General features: G+C 36.3%; 1 long non-coding RNA gene and 1 pseudogene across 2 annotated transcripts; both read right to left on the minus strand.

The window, feature by feature from the left end:
- Window positions 1–4,923: 4,923 nt before the first annotated feature.
- LOC147557593 (uncharacterized) lies at window positions 4,924–13,407 on the minus strand (annotated as a pseudogene).
- On the minus strand, window positions 5,512–12,332 carry LOC147557594 (uncharacterized). Of its 2 annotated transcripts, none has more exons than XR_015234070.1 (6): window positions 12,157–12,332; window positions 11,270–11,336; window positions 9,768–10,208; window positions 7,717–9,715; window positions 6,831–6,897; window positions 5,512–5,770 (listed from the first exon to the last, which is right to left on the minus strand). It is a non-coding gene; the product is annotated as an uncharacterized LOC147557594 (long non-coding RNA). The 2 variants fall into 2 exon arrangements; XR_015234069.1 differs by having other exon boundaries at window positions 7,717–9,706; window positions 9,758–10,208.
- Window positions 13,408–16,746: the final 3,339 nt, after the last annotated feature.

Here is a 16,746-nt window from a genome sequence, read left to right on the forward strand (position 1 = left end):
TCCGAATAAGGTCATTAAGATCCTAATAGCCAAATTGCACGCATTGCATCCTTGGTCGAAGGACACTCCTTCGGAAGGATACCATTCCTTCAGACTTCAGGCACCATATCCTTCAACCTCATCTTCTCGCCACCTCATCGTCTTCACCGGCGAGGGTCGCCGACCGGCGACCTTCAAACATTAATTTTTTTTCTCCTCTATCACCTCTCATCTCTTTCTAAATTGTTTTTCTCCTCTCTCTCTCTAATCAGATCTAGAAAAAGAGATGAGGTATGCGTCTTGAACATATCGTGGTCTGTTCTTGAACAAACCACCTCTATCTAGATCTGATTAGAGAGAGAGAGACAGAGAGAGGAGAAAAAAAATTTAAAGAGAGAGAGGAGAGAAAGACAAATATTTGAAGGTCGCCGGAAAATTTGCTGGGCGGCGACCCTCGCCGGTGAAGACGATGAGGTGGCGAGAAAATGAAGTGGCAGAGAGAGAAGATGAGATGGAGGAGAGAAGGTGATGACTAGTTAACAGTGTGCTAACGGTAACTGAAAAAGGGGGTCATATGGGAATACTTGATAAAGTTAGGGGCTAGGCAAGAAGCTGGTCACAAAGTTAGGGGCTATTTGGGAAATAACCCTTATTTTTATTGATGAGAAATGGTAGTGGTGAAGATTAAGTATAGATGACGGGTAAACAACAAACATTTTAATCTCGGGTCTTAAAGAAATATAACTTTGTTTAACTTAGAAATTAATTTGAACGACTTACATTTGAAATTGACCCATTAAAGTTCTAACCTGAGTTGTTGGAGTTGAAGTTCTTGAAGTTTGGGAACTTAACTAGAGTTTTTAGAGTTCTAAATTTCTTGGGGTTTGGCAACTTTAAAGTTCTTTGACTTTAAAGTCTTATAACTTGAACTTTAGTGTTGTTTAAAATGTCGGGCCGACCCGGGTTGGTTCCGGGACTGGGTGGTTCGTACAGGCCCGACCCGTACGAAAAATGGGTCAGGCCCCCCGGGTCTAGTGCCGATCCCGGGTTGGGCTTCCATTTTGAGCCCGACAAAAGTCTGGGTTGGGCCCGTTTTTTATTTGTTTATTTATTTATAACTAACCATCAATTATCCTTGTTATCTAGAGATTTATCGGTGATCAAGTTTTCTCCGGCGAAGGGTCTTCCCTTCGCCGGATCCCTCACACGTTCATAGTGGAAGTTGCCGATTTACGTTTTTTACTTAATTTTTCCATCTAATTTTCATCTTTTGGAGTAGATAAAAGAAGGTGAGAAAGTTCGGGAATGGGAAGAAGACCATTCTTTCATTCTCGATAAGCCATCATCAGATCTAGCTGTTTCTATTTAGTTAAAGTAATTGTTTGATGTGGTGGTTTTCTTGAAGTACTTTATTGAAAGATTTTAAAGAGTTTGTCAATCAAACAATTTAATTTAGGGTTTTTTTAATTATGGTGAAATGGAGTTCAACATTCCCTCTATCTACATATATCACCTATTATTTAATTATGTTGGCCTTTGTTGGTTCATCTACATCTTTCAATTCAGATTTGGCTAGAACAATGATGAAGACATATGAAAGAGCACCAAAAAGAAGATTGGACAACATCTATTAAATGAAGAAAAGACAACAAACTTATTGAATAAAGAGGATAGTACTACTTGCTTCATCGTTCCTATACATATTTAAGTATAATAAAGTTTGAGACCTTTATGGTCTTCTCATTTGTGATCTTTAGGATCTTTTCATTTCGTGACCTTTAAGGTCTTTCATTTTGTTATTGTAATGTTGTACTCCTTTAGCTTCATGTTGTACTTTACTTTTGTAATTCTCGTGTTGTAATTTACTTTTGTGAATCTCATGTTATACTCAAAGGAGTCAAAAGTCTCAAAATCATGTAATGTACTGTATTGGAATGATTCCTACATATGAATGAAAATTCTGGTTTAACTCAAATTTTTTTCTTTATTAAATAAGTTTTAAATTCGGTGTCTTTTATCTTTTACGTTTTAGATTTTTAATTCATATTCTTTTAGGTAAATTGTTATGAAAACTTTTAGACAAGTTTTTTCAAAATCCATAATATAAATTTTTAGGTAAGATTTAGATTTTAAATTTATATTTTTTTCGGTATGTTGTTCCATAAAAAGTTTTACCCCAAGTTTCTCAAAATCCATAAGATAAATTATTAGGTAAGTTCTAGATTTTTAATTTGTACTCTTTTAGGATATTTTAGATTGTAGTCCATAATGGAATAGTTTCCATAATATGGATTCTAATTTATGAGAATATTTCTTATTAATAACTTTTCTTAGAGCATCACGAATGCAAAACTCAAAAGAAACTCTAAAAATCCTATGTGTCGAGATTCAAATGTCAATCTCTAATTTTTCTCTTTCCTATTTGTCAAAATTGAGATCCTCTATTTGAAATACTTCTCCAATGCAACACTCTAAACCTCAAAAAATGCTTTTGTGGCAGTTTTTTTTTCATTACAAAAAATCCAAAAATCCCAATAATTTCAACTAATATATTCTCGCCAAAACTAATCTCACGAATGTTTTCATTTTGGAAGTCGACATTTTGGAGGGAGACCGTATCAAATAATCCACCAAATTCATTTGGAGACTTGTAAGCTTACTAGGGTTTTTTCAGAATTTTGCTTATCTTTAAATGTGTATTGTGAGAATAATCATCAACTGTTGGTAATATCTCCAAACCCTTGATTTTATAGATTATTTTTTATATTTTTTCATCTACAAACCCCATGATTTTACAGATTATTTGTTATGATTAGTTCTTGATTTATCTTACATTTGATTGTTCTATTAATTTGATATTTTTCATCTTCAAACCCCCTGATTTTATAAATTGTTTTCCTCCATCACTATAACTTTTGAATTATCTTCATCAACCAAATACATATTTAAGTTATGCCAGTAACTTGTTTGAAAAATGTCCAACCAAAATTGTTAACTATTTTTCTTGAATTTGTCATACCCTCATCATCTTAATCAACTAAATACATTTCAACATAGTTTTTAGATGAGTTAGATTCTATTCGTAGTTGGTTTGGCTTAATATGTTATGGTTTTCTCTTTTTTTACAATTACTAAAATGTATTGATTATGATTTAAATCAGACTGCCTCTTTTGTAAAGACCAAAGTTGTTTTGTGCTAATAGATGTGTTATATCTATTCGTAGTTGGTTCTGCTTAATAGGTTAAAGTTTTCTCTTGTGGCACAACAACCAAAACAATAACTTAATAGGTTATAGTTTGAGGTAATAGGTTGTAGTTTTTGTGCTAATAGATGTGTTACATCTCAACAATGTTTTTTTACTACATTTATCATTTAAATATGTATATGATAACCGATGACATATCGCTTTCTTATTTTGGCTGCATGTACATGTAATATTGGATTATTAGACGACAATGTCATGGAGTCTCAACAATCTGATATGCACAACGAAAGGGTCATAGTTGGTGATCCTCTTCAAATAGAGAGCCAATTCGATTATTCAAATGAGTTCCCTCGATCACAGATTGACTATTCTAATCAATTTCATTCAAACCAACTCAACACGTCAGAACTCCAAGTTTAAATCGAGTTGTTGCTTCATATCCTACCATGGTTGAACATATGTATGGTAATGGAGGTTCTTTTCAAAGTCTTTTGAATACTCCTAATCCTCCTCTTAATTCTCAAACTCATTCCGCTTCAAAAGGAGCAAAAAAAACCACACACTAAACCGTCGTTGGACCGTAGCGGAAGACATTGAGCTTGCAAAGGCATATCTATATGTCACCATTGATGCAATCGTAGGAAAAGATCAAACTAGTTAATCAATGTGGGATCGTATTTTTAAGACCTGGAAAGATAAAATGAGAACATACGATGAGACCAGAAATGCCAAGGCTTACAGTGTCGTTGGGGAGCCATACAAGAAGCCATCAACAAATTCCACGAGATATATGAATCACTTGACCGAGCTCCACAAAGTGGAACGACAATTTCAGATATGGTAATAATTGTTTATCTTTCTTTTGTCAATGTTGATTTTCTTATGTAAGCTTTTTTATTTTGTTTATTTCTTACACTTGTAGATCAAAAGTGCAATGCGTATATACCAAGAACTTGGATATTGGGCACCCTTTAAATTCATACATTATTGGGAGATAACGAAAGACAATCCTAAATGGTGTCGAGGACTAATAGTTCGAAAAAGACAAAAATTGTTGCTGATAACATGGTTAGTTCTCCCTCATTAACACCAAACACCATTACCGTGACTGTAGATGATCATATTGACTTGGAGGTACCCACTAATGAAATTAATTATGTTGAAGAAATCACTAGACCCCCTGGTCGAAAAGGAAGTAAAGAGAAAAAAACGATTAGGTGAGCAAAATGCAGTGATAAATGTGTTGAGTAACCTCTAATACGTTATTAAAAAGCAATTCGCCGTCAATCAACAAAATCAAGAGTCACAGGATATTTTACGGCAAAAAGATATACTCCCTCCGTCCCATTTTGTTTGGGTGTTATTCCTTTTGTGGAAGTCCCAAATTGTTTGTCCACTTTCTTTATTTGTCTATCATTTAATTACTATTTTCCAATATTACCCTTTATTTATAATAACAATAAAAATAGTTATTTATCCTACCAATGTCTAATTTATTCTACCAAGGTCTAATTTATTCAATGAATGTTTAATAACCTCTCTTTTTCAAACACCTAATCAATACCTCTAATTAATGAGAAACAAATCAGACTTTTGTTGTTACTCATTTTTTAGATTTTTGGTTATAGAAAGACACCTTAACAAATTTTCCATTTCATTTTTCTTAAAAACAACCAACAAATTCATAGCAAAATAAAACAAAAGTTTCTTCAAGTCCAAGCATAAACTAAAGTTTAAATCAATAATGATTCAAAAAATTTTGTTGTTCTAAGTAGTTTCGAACATTTTCTACTAATTCGGAATCACATTCAAGTTGAATTGGTAGATTACTACTTTTCTCTAGTCGATGTTTTCCCATATGTGGAACTTTGTAATTGTTGCCTCCAAAAATTATCCTTGTCTCAATCATGCACATTTGAAATGTCAAAAAAACATAATTTAGATTTTCAAATGATAAATCTTCAAAAGATTTCTCTACGGCATGGACTAATTCATCAATTGTTTTAGGTGCTTCTTGATATTGCAGTGATTGAATTGCCCGAAAATAACCAAGATCCAAAACATTAAAATCTGGACTATTTGGTGGTTGAAATGACAAACGAAACTTGAAACCATCTCTAGAAACGGCTTCGAGAAATTCATTGTCGTTGGGATCTATATGTGACGCCCCGTGTCCCAAAATAGACACGACCACGCCCCGGCAATTCACAGACGAGACAAAAATCCGGCAGAGTCTCCTCTGTAAATCGAACCTGTCGCACCTGTAAAACCTGTCATACAAACCATACACTTGCATACACAAAAACATAAACTATTGAGCGGAAGCTAAACAAACTCAACTCAATTTCGGGTCGAAACACGAACCACAAAAATACAAACGCCTCATACAACACTGATACGATTTATAAACAACTCTAAGTGTTATATATATACATATTTGAGTTCAGTTCTGCAATAAATACATAACTTGAAAATAACGAAAAACCATATAAAACGACATAACTCCACTAGCCTCGTCAGACAAGATCACCGGCTGGAATACAACTCCGCCTCGAGGCTACGACAAAGCACCTGCACACTAACAACTGGTAGGGGGTCAGAATACTCACCGACACGAGTTATTCTGGTAGAAGACCAATCCAAAACCCATCACGTTTTCAAAAGTTCAGTTAATAAGTTGTAAACATCATGACAAAACGAGTTATCAAACCAGTTACCATATATACTATATACAAAACCATTTTCCTTAATCTAGCAAGCAATAGCAGTGATTAGCTGCCCACCCATGGTGCGCTCCCAATAAAAGGAGAGTTCCTCAGGAGAACCTAGAGTGCGTTAGATAGTACCAGCCCATTTATGACACTAGCTAATGCACTACGTCTCCTCGAGAAAGAGACTTATCCCTAGTCGATAAGCCCCTCTCCCACTAAGGGACTCCGCAATCATTGAAGAGTTTACCTCATGATACATATATACCTTAAGTACCTAAATACGTTTTAGACCGAGTTCGAGCAATAGAGCCGTCCCCCAATACCCATGGTAGGACCTGAACCTTACTCTCTTCGGTACCCTGTCATGCATCTAATGCAATCTTTCAAAATCCATTTACTTTCGTATATCAAAACCATATTACATTCGATTCATTATCTTATCAAACACGGAAGTGAAACAACCAATAGCCACATCACACACAAAGCAGAGGGATCCCAATCAATGTCGCCTCCCCAACGAGCGGTCAGGGTGTACGGCCCTGAGCCTCGAGCTAGAGGCACGAGCACCAATGGCCAGCAAGTGAAGCACTCTACTCCCACAGGTCTCATGACTAGTGTCGTTCACCTCACAGGTCTCACACGGTTCACACCCGTGTTCACATGTCACCTACCCTCAATGGCTACGTGCCCGTAGGTTGCATAATCCGCAGTCGGGTACATATAAGAAAAACTCAAGTAGTTCGCAATCACCGTAAAAACAGTTCGAAAGCATTTCTCGTATCACAACAAGGCCATTCCAACATATTTCAGTTCATAACTAAAATTGAGTTTCATGCTACCTAAACTCTAGTTATAATGGCGCATATATAACTATAGAATCTAGCATATTCATTATCTATAAAACCATGTTGGATAAAGGATTCAGAACCCCTACCTCAGTCCTTGCATCACCAAAGACCTTCCGCCTACCAGACGACCAAATTCCTCCTCATTCGCATACTCTGGGATAAGGAAGAATAACCAAAAATCGAAAAGAAACATTAGGTTCTAAACGAAGAACCTTGCACGACAAAAACGATAAATAAAACAAAACAATGAAAACTCATAACATAAAAACAAAACGATAACTTTGGAAGACTTCGACTTAACCGAATTTCGATCGATCTTCTATCTTTCATACCATGCCCAATCGGGGTCGATCAATCACTGTTTGAACTGACTTATAACCTTAACATTTAGTCATTAGATGTATTCCCCAAAATCCAAGTGAATCGCCTTTGAAGTTTGCAAAAATACGAACAACAAAGCAGAATTTTTTTCCTAACTGCGCACTGTTCGGTAAAACAGTCATAATTCTTTCGTCCGATATCGAAATGACTTGTACCATACCTTTTCGGAAAGCTAACAACCTAAGCTACGACTTTCGTGTTTTATGAAAGTACGTACGAGCAACATATCAATCCCAGATTGGCTCGGACAGTAGGTTTAATTCAGTCCCTCGAGTTGTCGTTCGATCGATAACCTATATCACATAATCTCTCTAAAGTTACTTATACACCAAAATTACTTTATTCCCAACCATATAAACCCTAGAACTATATGAACCATGAAAACCCAAAATTCCATAAACCCCAAACCCTAGAATTTAAGAACAAGCCAATAAAATCATCAAAACCATAATTTCTTACTCGATTTAGTTGTTCTTACTCTACTTGTTCATGATTTCATCGCAACTAATATAAATTCGAAGTAGAAACAAGATTTCATCAACCAAATTCAAAAGAAATTCGGTCTAGAGAGAGAAAGGGAATTTTACTTACCAAATTATCCATAAAGACTAGCTCCAATCACTTCCCAACACTTTAATTCAACAAAAACAAGATATCCTCCTTGAAAATCAACCCAAATCACTTGGTTTTCGACTTTCTTCCACTCAAACCCTAACCCTCTCATGAAAATTGAACAGAGAAAGAATGCAAGAGAAGTCGGTTCTGAGTTTTCCCCCAAATAGCCGAAATTTCAATTAAGTCCCTGCATTTGGCCGTATTGCAAAATACCCCCCAAATTGCACTCTTTGCTGATTTAGCCCCTCTTTTGATTTGACCCTAATGTCAAATAGTCCCTCAACTAACTTTAAAAATATGGGATGTCACAATCCTCCCCCCTTATAGAAATTTCGTCCTCGAAATTTAGTTCGACTCACTTTATCTCAATGTATCTCTCGAATCAATTTGCTTTCCTTTTACGACTTCTCAACTGAATAAGACCACAACTCTTCTTGATCATTTCCTACTATAATGACGAACTTCTGACCCCATCGATAGATTCTTCAAGAGCTTTGCTTGTTCCAGTAACTTCTGAGCTTAATCAGATAACAACATATCTTTCACCATCCTTACATTCTTCCTGCATCTGAATCTCGGAACCTCTCTACCACCCTCATGAATCCTTCCTGAAGTTATGGTCACTTCATTGTGGTCACAATACATCTCCAGTGGTTCAATCAGTAGCTTCTTCGTTACTCGATGGCATTTCTCACATTTCCGGTTCGCCTAGGGTAGCTACTCCTGGCAATGCCTTCATATAAGAATCACCTGCTCGAGTGACTTAGGCTCACCAATTTTACCACTAGTCCATACATATCGAACCAATTGACCACACATATAATCATTTCTGAACTACTAACTCACTGCATCTAACCAAAGTCAATCTGGCTAAACTCTATAAACAAACTAGATTCAATCCTTCATATCCCGAATTCTTCTAAATAACCACACAACTCAAGGATATTCTATAACAATGACTATCCACGATATGAAGAGATAAAGAAAAATAAAGACCTCTATAATCTGTATATAAGAATAAGTTCTCGTTGATCCCACATCTTCATAACAAATACCATTCTCGATAATATAAGAAAATACCGTTGCCCATAATATAATAAGATAAAGAAGGAAAACCTCCATAATCTATCTATAAGTATAAGTTGCCGTTGATCCCACATCCTCAGAAAATATTGTTCTCAATAATATAAGAAAATACCGTTGACTCGATAAAATAAGAAAATAAAGAATGAAGACATCTATAATAAATTCAAGTCAACATTGGCGTTGACACTAGAATCTCAAGAAAAATATAGTTGTTGTCGATAAGATGATAATATGAAAATAGAAGACCACTATAATATCTATACAAGTCGTAGATAAACCAACCGTCGCAAAACATTCTACAATAATTTAAGAACCCCCGATATTTCTAATACCCAACACCAACTCAATCCATATAACCTCTAATATCGAAACATTACGTCAACCCAAAAAAATCCAGACCCATACTTATCTGTAATCAAACTGAAATAATACACGCTCGAAACAACCTGATCAAAGTCAATCTCAACTATCTCTGACGGATCTGATCGAAGTTCATAAATGAAGTAATGTGTATAGCTACCATGAGGTCCACAATACCAAGTCTAACTCATCTCCTCATCTACTATTGCCTTAGATACTTCCACAACATCGATATATCGACTTACCCAAAACCTCTTAACCCTTGATTGTACTCTCATATCATCTTGTACAACAATGAAGGAGATACATAGCCCTCTTAAACCATCCATCTAGTCTTCCGTCGAGTAAAACGAATCAAGAAACGAAAATCAAAAGAAACAAATACATATATAGCATCTTTTATTCTTGGTCGCTTTTAAGCTTGAAGCTTTTAGACATCTAGTCTTTTCCAATTTTATCTTTCCCTAAAGTCTAGAGCAGTCAATGCTCTACACTATACACGACTTATCGGTTACCAGAACTAACAGTTCTGATATGGGTCACCAGAACTAACTGCTCTGATATAGGTCACCAGAACTAACTGCTCTGATACCAACTGTGACGCCCCGTGTCCCAAAATAGACACGACCACGCCCCGGCAATTCACAGACGAGACAAAAATCCGGCAGAGTCTCCTCTGTAAATCGAACCGGTCGCACCTGTAAAACCTGTCATGCAAACCATACACTTGCATACACAAAAACATAAACTATTGAGCGGAAGCTAAACAAACTCAACTCAATTTCGGGTCGAAACACGAACCACAAAAATACAAACGCCTCATACAACACTGATACGATTTATAAACAACTCTAAGTGTTATATATATACATATTTGAGTTCAGTTCTGCAATAAATACATAACTTGAAAATAACGAAAAACCATATAAAACGACATAACTCCACTAGCCTCGTCAGACAAGATCACCGGCTGGAATACAACTCCGCCTCGAGGCTACGACAAAGCACCTGCACACTAACAACTGGTAGGGGGTCAGAATACTCACCGACACGAGTTATTCTGGTAGAAGACCAATCCAAAACCCATCACGTTTTCAAAAGTTCATTTAATAAGTTGTAAACATCATGACAAAACGAGTTATCAAACCAGTTACCATATATACTATATACAAAACCATTTTCCTTAATCTAGCAAGCAATAGCAGTGATTAGCTGCCCACCCATGGTGCGCTCCCAATAAAAGGAGAGTTCCTCAGGAGAACCTAGAGTGCGTTAGATAGTACCAGCCCATTTATGGCACTAGCTAATGCACTACGTCTCCTCGAGAAAGAGACTTATCCCTAGTCGATAAGCCCCTCTCCCACTAAGGGACTCCGCAATCATTGAAGAGTTTACCTCATGATACATATATACCTTAAGTATCTAAATACGTTTTAGATCGAGTTCGAGCAATAGAGCCGTCCCCCAATACCCATGGTAGGACCTGAACCTTACTCTCTTCGGTACCCTGTCATGCATCTAATGCAATCTTTCAAAATCCATTTACTTTCGTATATCAAAACCATATTACATTCGATTCATTATCTTATCAAACACGGAAGTGAAACAACCAATAGCCACATCACACACAAAGCAGAGGGATCCCAATCAATGTCGCCTCCCCAACGAGCGGTCAGGGTGTACGGCCCTGAGCCTCGAGCTAGAGGCACGAGCACCAATGGCCAGCAAGTGAAGCACTCTACTCCCACAGGTCTCATGACTAGTGTCGTTCACCTCACAGGTCTCACACGGTTCACACCCGTGTTCACATGTCACCTACCCTCAATGGCTACGTGCCCGTAGGTTGACATAATCCGCAGTCGGGTACATACAAGAAAAACTCAAGTAGTTCGCAATCACCGTAAAAACAGTTCGAAAGCATTTCTCGTATCACAGCAAGGCCATTCCAACATATTTCAGTTCATAACTAAAATTGAGTTTCATGCTACCTAAACTCTAGTTATAATGGCGCATATATAACTATAGAATCTAGCATATTCATTATCTATAAAACCATGTTGGATAAAGGATTCAGAACCCCTACCTCAGTCCTTGCATCACCAAAGACCTTCCGCCTACCAGACGACCAAATTCCTCCTCATTCGCATACTCTGGGATAAGGAAGAATAACCAAAAATCGAAAAGAAACATTAGGTTCTAAACGAAGAACCTTGCACGACAAAAACGATAAATAAAACAAAACAATGAAAACTCATAACATAAAAACAAAACGATAACTTTGGAAGACTTCGACTTAACCGAATTTCGATCGATCTTCTATCTTTCATACCATGCCCAATCGGGGTCGATCAATCACTGTTTGAACTGACTTATAACCTTAACATTTAGTCATTAGATGTATTCCCCAAAATCCAAGTGAATCGCCTTTGAAGTTTGCAAAAATACGAACAACAAAGCAGAATTTTTTTCCTAACTGCGCACTGTTCGGTAAAACAGTCATAATTCTTTCGTCCGATATCGAAATGACTTGTACCATACCTTTTCGGAAAGCTAACAACCTAAGCTACGACTTTCGTGTTTTATGAAAGTACGTACGAGCAACATATCAATCCCAGATTGGCTCGGACAGTAGGTTTAATTCAGTCCCTCGAGTTGTCGTTCGATCGATAACCTATATCACATAATCTCTCTAAAGTTACTTATACACCAAAATTACTTTATTCCCAACCATATAAACCCTAGAACTATATGAACCATGAAAACCCAAAATTCCATAAACCCCAAACCCTAGAATTTAAGAACAAGCCAATAAAATCATCAAAACCATAATTTCTTACTTGATTTAGTTGTTCTTACTCTACTTGTTCATGATTTCATCGCAACTAATATAAATTCGAAGTAGAAACAAGATTTCATCAACCAAAATTCAAAAGAAATTCGGTCTAGAGAGAGAAAGGGAATTTTACTTACCAAATTATCCATAAAGACTAGCTCCAATCACTTCCCAACACTTTAATTCAACAAAAACAAGATATCCTCCTTGAAAATCAACCCAAATCACTTGGTTTTCGACTTTCTTCCACTCAAACCCTAACCCTCTCATGAAAATCGAACAGAGAAAGAATGCAAGAGAAGTCGGTTCTGAGTTTTCCCCCAAATAGCCGAAATTTCAATTAAGTCCCTGCATTTGGACGTATTGCAAAATACTCCCCAAATTGCACTCTTTGCTGATTTAGCCCCTCGTTTGATTTGACCCAAATGTCAAATAGTCCCTCAACTAACTTTAAAAATATGGGATGTCACATATATGTGGTCTTGCATTGTCTTGTTGAATAAATATAGTTTCAATAATGTTGCTACGTGGCCATTTACTCCGAATTGCCGGTAAAACTTTGTTAATCAAACACGATCGAATAACATCTTTAGTAACCGATAAAATTGGTTTTGTCTCTAAAGTTCCGGCAATACGATTCTTACTATTCCGTTTTGCTGGCTCTTGAAAAGTAAATGGAAAAATTCCAATTTTTCCATTGAATTCTTCATTGCTATAAGAACCATATCTTGGGCGTGCAACCAACGCTAGAAACATGACTTTTGTGATGAAACGTTTACTTTTACAACTTCGTAGAGGTTCTTCTTCTTCCGGGAGAAGATAATATTTGTGTGATTCTTTTGTTAAATAAAATCATTTTTCATCAATATGCACATAGTTGAACATATTTTTGAAGATTGGTTTGCTAGAAAAATTGTATTCTTCAAGCATTGATAGACAAAAATTTAATCTTGCCTTCCTATTCACATCCGTTAACATCGGTTTTAAAGCATTTGAATGAGGTCTAATGACACCTTATGAAGTGTTGATTTTGACATGTTTGAGGCCTTCGCAAGTGAACGAATATTTGTGCGTTGCCGTAAAGGAATTTCAGAATTTTTGGTTGGGTCAATCTCAACTCGCTTACGTCCAACTCGTTTTGTTAGCTTATGCGACACATTAGCCGACAACCCATTAGAAATATTGAGTAATCCTTGATGCCAAATACGAAGAATTGTTTTCACACTTACACAAAACATAGCTGCAACTTTAGTTGTAACACCTCTTTTTAGTTTCCCATTGTGACTTTGTTCATGGAGAGATTCAAAAATTGTTTGGCGTTGAAGATCTGTTAAATTTCTTCTCGATTTTGATTGTGTAGAATAATTAGTTTCCAATGGAATTTCCATTTTATTTACTATATGAAAGAAAGAACATGTAAAAGGTGAAGATGGAGTAGTTAGATAAAGGAGTATTTATAAGAAAACAGTACTCAATGTTTGGTGAAATTAAAATTTTAAATTAATTGGTGCCAAAAGTTTAAGCAATTGGCTCAAATGAGATAGTTTTGGTGTACAAAATTTCAAACAGTTTGTTTGAGCAAATTCAATCTTGGCGTCACTAATTTCACCCAATCGGCTCCAATGTGATAGGTTAAATTCAATTTAGAATAGAATTAAATTTGGCACCAGTTGTTTGAATAAGTTTTACTCCCTATCAATTCATTGGAGCCAAATTAATCAGAATTCATTTTAGCTTTTGGCATCCCTAAACATTAATCACACAGACTATGGTAATTGCTTTTTAAGTATTAAAGGAGCAGATTTATCTCATAGTAGTCCAAATTAATTTGACTTGTTCAAATTTATGTTTAATGTATATTTAATGAAGTATTCTAAAATATTTGAGGGTAAAGTGGGAAAATATTTCTAACTTCAATCTCTCCTTAATAAGTTGGAATTACGAAAAGGTCGAACAAATTGAGACGGAGGGAGTAGAACTTAAAGAAATATATCAAAAGTTTAAGGGAGAAACTCAAAGGCTCAAGGAAGAAACTCAGAGGCTCAAGGAAAAACAAAAGGAACAAGAAGAAAAGCTAAAAGAGAAGGCAGAAAAGAGAAAAGAACAAGAACGCATTATGAACACGGATCTTAGCAAGCTTCAAACTACGTTAAGAAATGGAAGGAGGAACTGTTGCCTTTATACTTTACTGACGAGATCTGCAGAGCCATCCTCAGCATAAATCTCCAACCATCGGCTGAAGATGAAATGGTGTGGACTCTGACAAATTCAGGTAAGTTCACCGTTAAATCGATGTACGGGCATCTGAGCCTTGGCACTAGGGATCCAGCAACAGTTGAGTGGTCGTTCATCTGGAATCTCAAATCGATACCCAGGATAAAACTCTTCCTATGGAAGTGCTGCACAAACAGCCTCCCAGTCAAAGACAAAATAGGGAAATACATAGGCAACAACTATAGCTGCGTGTTCTGCGAGCAACAAGAGTCAATAACCCATGTTCTACTACACTGCAACTTTGCGAGAGCTGTTTGGTTCCATTACAACGTCAGAACGGATGGCATGGTCTCGGTGCTAGAGTGGATTATGCAATGGCAGTCACTGGATGATTCAACAGCGGCTAGATTCGCCAAGATAATGTGGTATATCTGGAAAGTAAGATGCGAAAAGAGTTTCGGAAAGAAGGACATCTCGCCAATGCAAGCGATTCGGAAAATTCAATGTTATGACATTAGTATGACAGGAGAACGACAACCCACGATCAGAGTAATTCAGCCACACTGGAACCCCCCACCACAACCTTTCCTCAAAATCAATACTGATGCTTCGTTCAGCAAACTCTCTGACCGGGCTGGTATAGGGTGTATCATTCAAGATGCGGACGGAAAATTGATTAAAGCCCTAGCAGAACCAGTGAGGGGTCAGACAGCGGAGGAATGCGAAAGCATAGCTATTCTGAAAGCAATCCTATGGCGGTAGACCTTAATCTCACCCATATTATAATTGAAAGCGACAACAACAACTTGATCAACCATATCTACAACGCTAATAAGGTAATCAACTGGCAATCCCGTCACCACATGAAACAGATACTAGCACTTTGCACCAAATTCGAACAGATACAATTCCTCTACACACCAAGGATAACAAATGCTACGGCGGATGCATTGGCGAAGTGGGGAAGGAAACACAAGATCAGGCGGGAATGGAAGTCGAGAGAGAATATGATGTGGGATCTGAAATTGTAATTTTGGTTTTTTCCTTTTGTCAACAAAAAAAAAAAAAAACTACGTTAAGAAATGCTTTTGAAAAAAATTCAAGTTCAAATATGGAAGGAATGGGAAGAAGAAGTCTTATTTGTGATGCTTCCAAAACAACAATTTAGAAGAAAGCTTATTTAGTGTTAGTTACTATAACCTTGTATTGTGAAATTACATAGGGGAGCTACTCCACGTACAAGATCATCAAAAAGTGGATACCTATCAACAACATTTATATCATTATGAGTACCTACCATACCAAAGAAAGCATACCAAATCCACAAATTTTTTGAGGCGACAACCTATAAAATGAGAGTAGGAACCCTTTTGAAACCATTTGTGTGTATACCATGCCATGCTGCATGACAATTTTCCCAGTGTCAATGCATGCAATCAAGACTACCGAGCATTCCAGGGAAACCTCGTTTTTCTCCTTCTTTGAGTAACATTTTGATCTCATCTTTATTCGGCTTTCTCAAATATTGTTTTCCAAAAATCTCGATCACAAAATCACAAAAATGTTTGAGGCTATCAATTGCAGTGCTTTCACCTATTTGAACATACTCATCAAGAAAATCAGTTGAACATCCATATGCAAGCATGCGAATTATCGCGATCATCTTTTGTAGTGGACTCACTCCTTTCTCAATTGCATCAACTGTTTCTGTAAAATATTATTGTTCTTCGCAATTACATCTAAAATTCGATTGAAGATGTCGATTTCTATCCGAAAACAATGAAGAAAATGTTCAGGTGGATACTTTGAATTCTCACCTTTGAAATAGTCATTCATAATCATATTGTGGTGAGTTTTTCTATCATGATGCATATATCATCTGGCCTGAGTAGATCTACCGTGGGTCGTTCTATTTGCATCATTGTAGTTGCCACTATCGGTTGAATAATGGTCACAATTGTTTATGTCAAACTTTGTGTTATTTCATTCGAGTTTGATCGATCACTTGGTATCTCGTCTGAGCACTTCGTGTAAGAAAAAGGATTATCACTACTAGTCGAACTAGTAGATGTCGATGTTGAATTGGATATCGACATTAACTTCCCTGCAAATTACACAAAACAACAAATTAATATATTTAGGAGATGCTCAACTCGAAAAATTTACTATTATATGAAATCATATTATCATATCTAATATTATTGTTTTTATGATATATCCGTGTTTATAATTGTTAGAGTACTAGAATCAAACTTAGTTAATGACTAAAAGGATATATATACTAGTTTATAATTGTTATAGTATTAGAGAGAGTTCTCATTTTTACGACCGTGCAAAAGCAAATAGATAGTAGTAGATAATGAAGAAGGCGTTAGATTAAGAATTACAATCTGGGGTTTTTGTATTGAAGAAATTTGTTTAAGAGTAATCTCAATTCTTTCAGGTATTTGTCTATTGGTACCGATCTTTGTTAGGTATTTATTCTACTTTCAATTTCAGTTCTGCTGTTATTT

Source organism: Eschscholzia californica, unplaced genomic scaffold (genome assembly GCF_041429995.1).
Source record: "Eschscholzia californica isolate CP2 unplaced genomic scaffold, dmEscCali1.0.p SCAF_2, whole genome shotgun sequence".
In the NCBI taxonomy this organism is placed as follows: domain Eukaryota; kingdom Viridiplantae; phylum Streptophyta; class Magnoliopsida; order Ranunculales; family Papaveraceae; genus Eschscholzia; species Eschscholzia californica.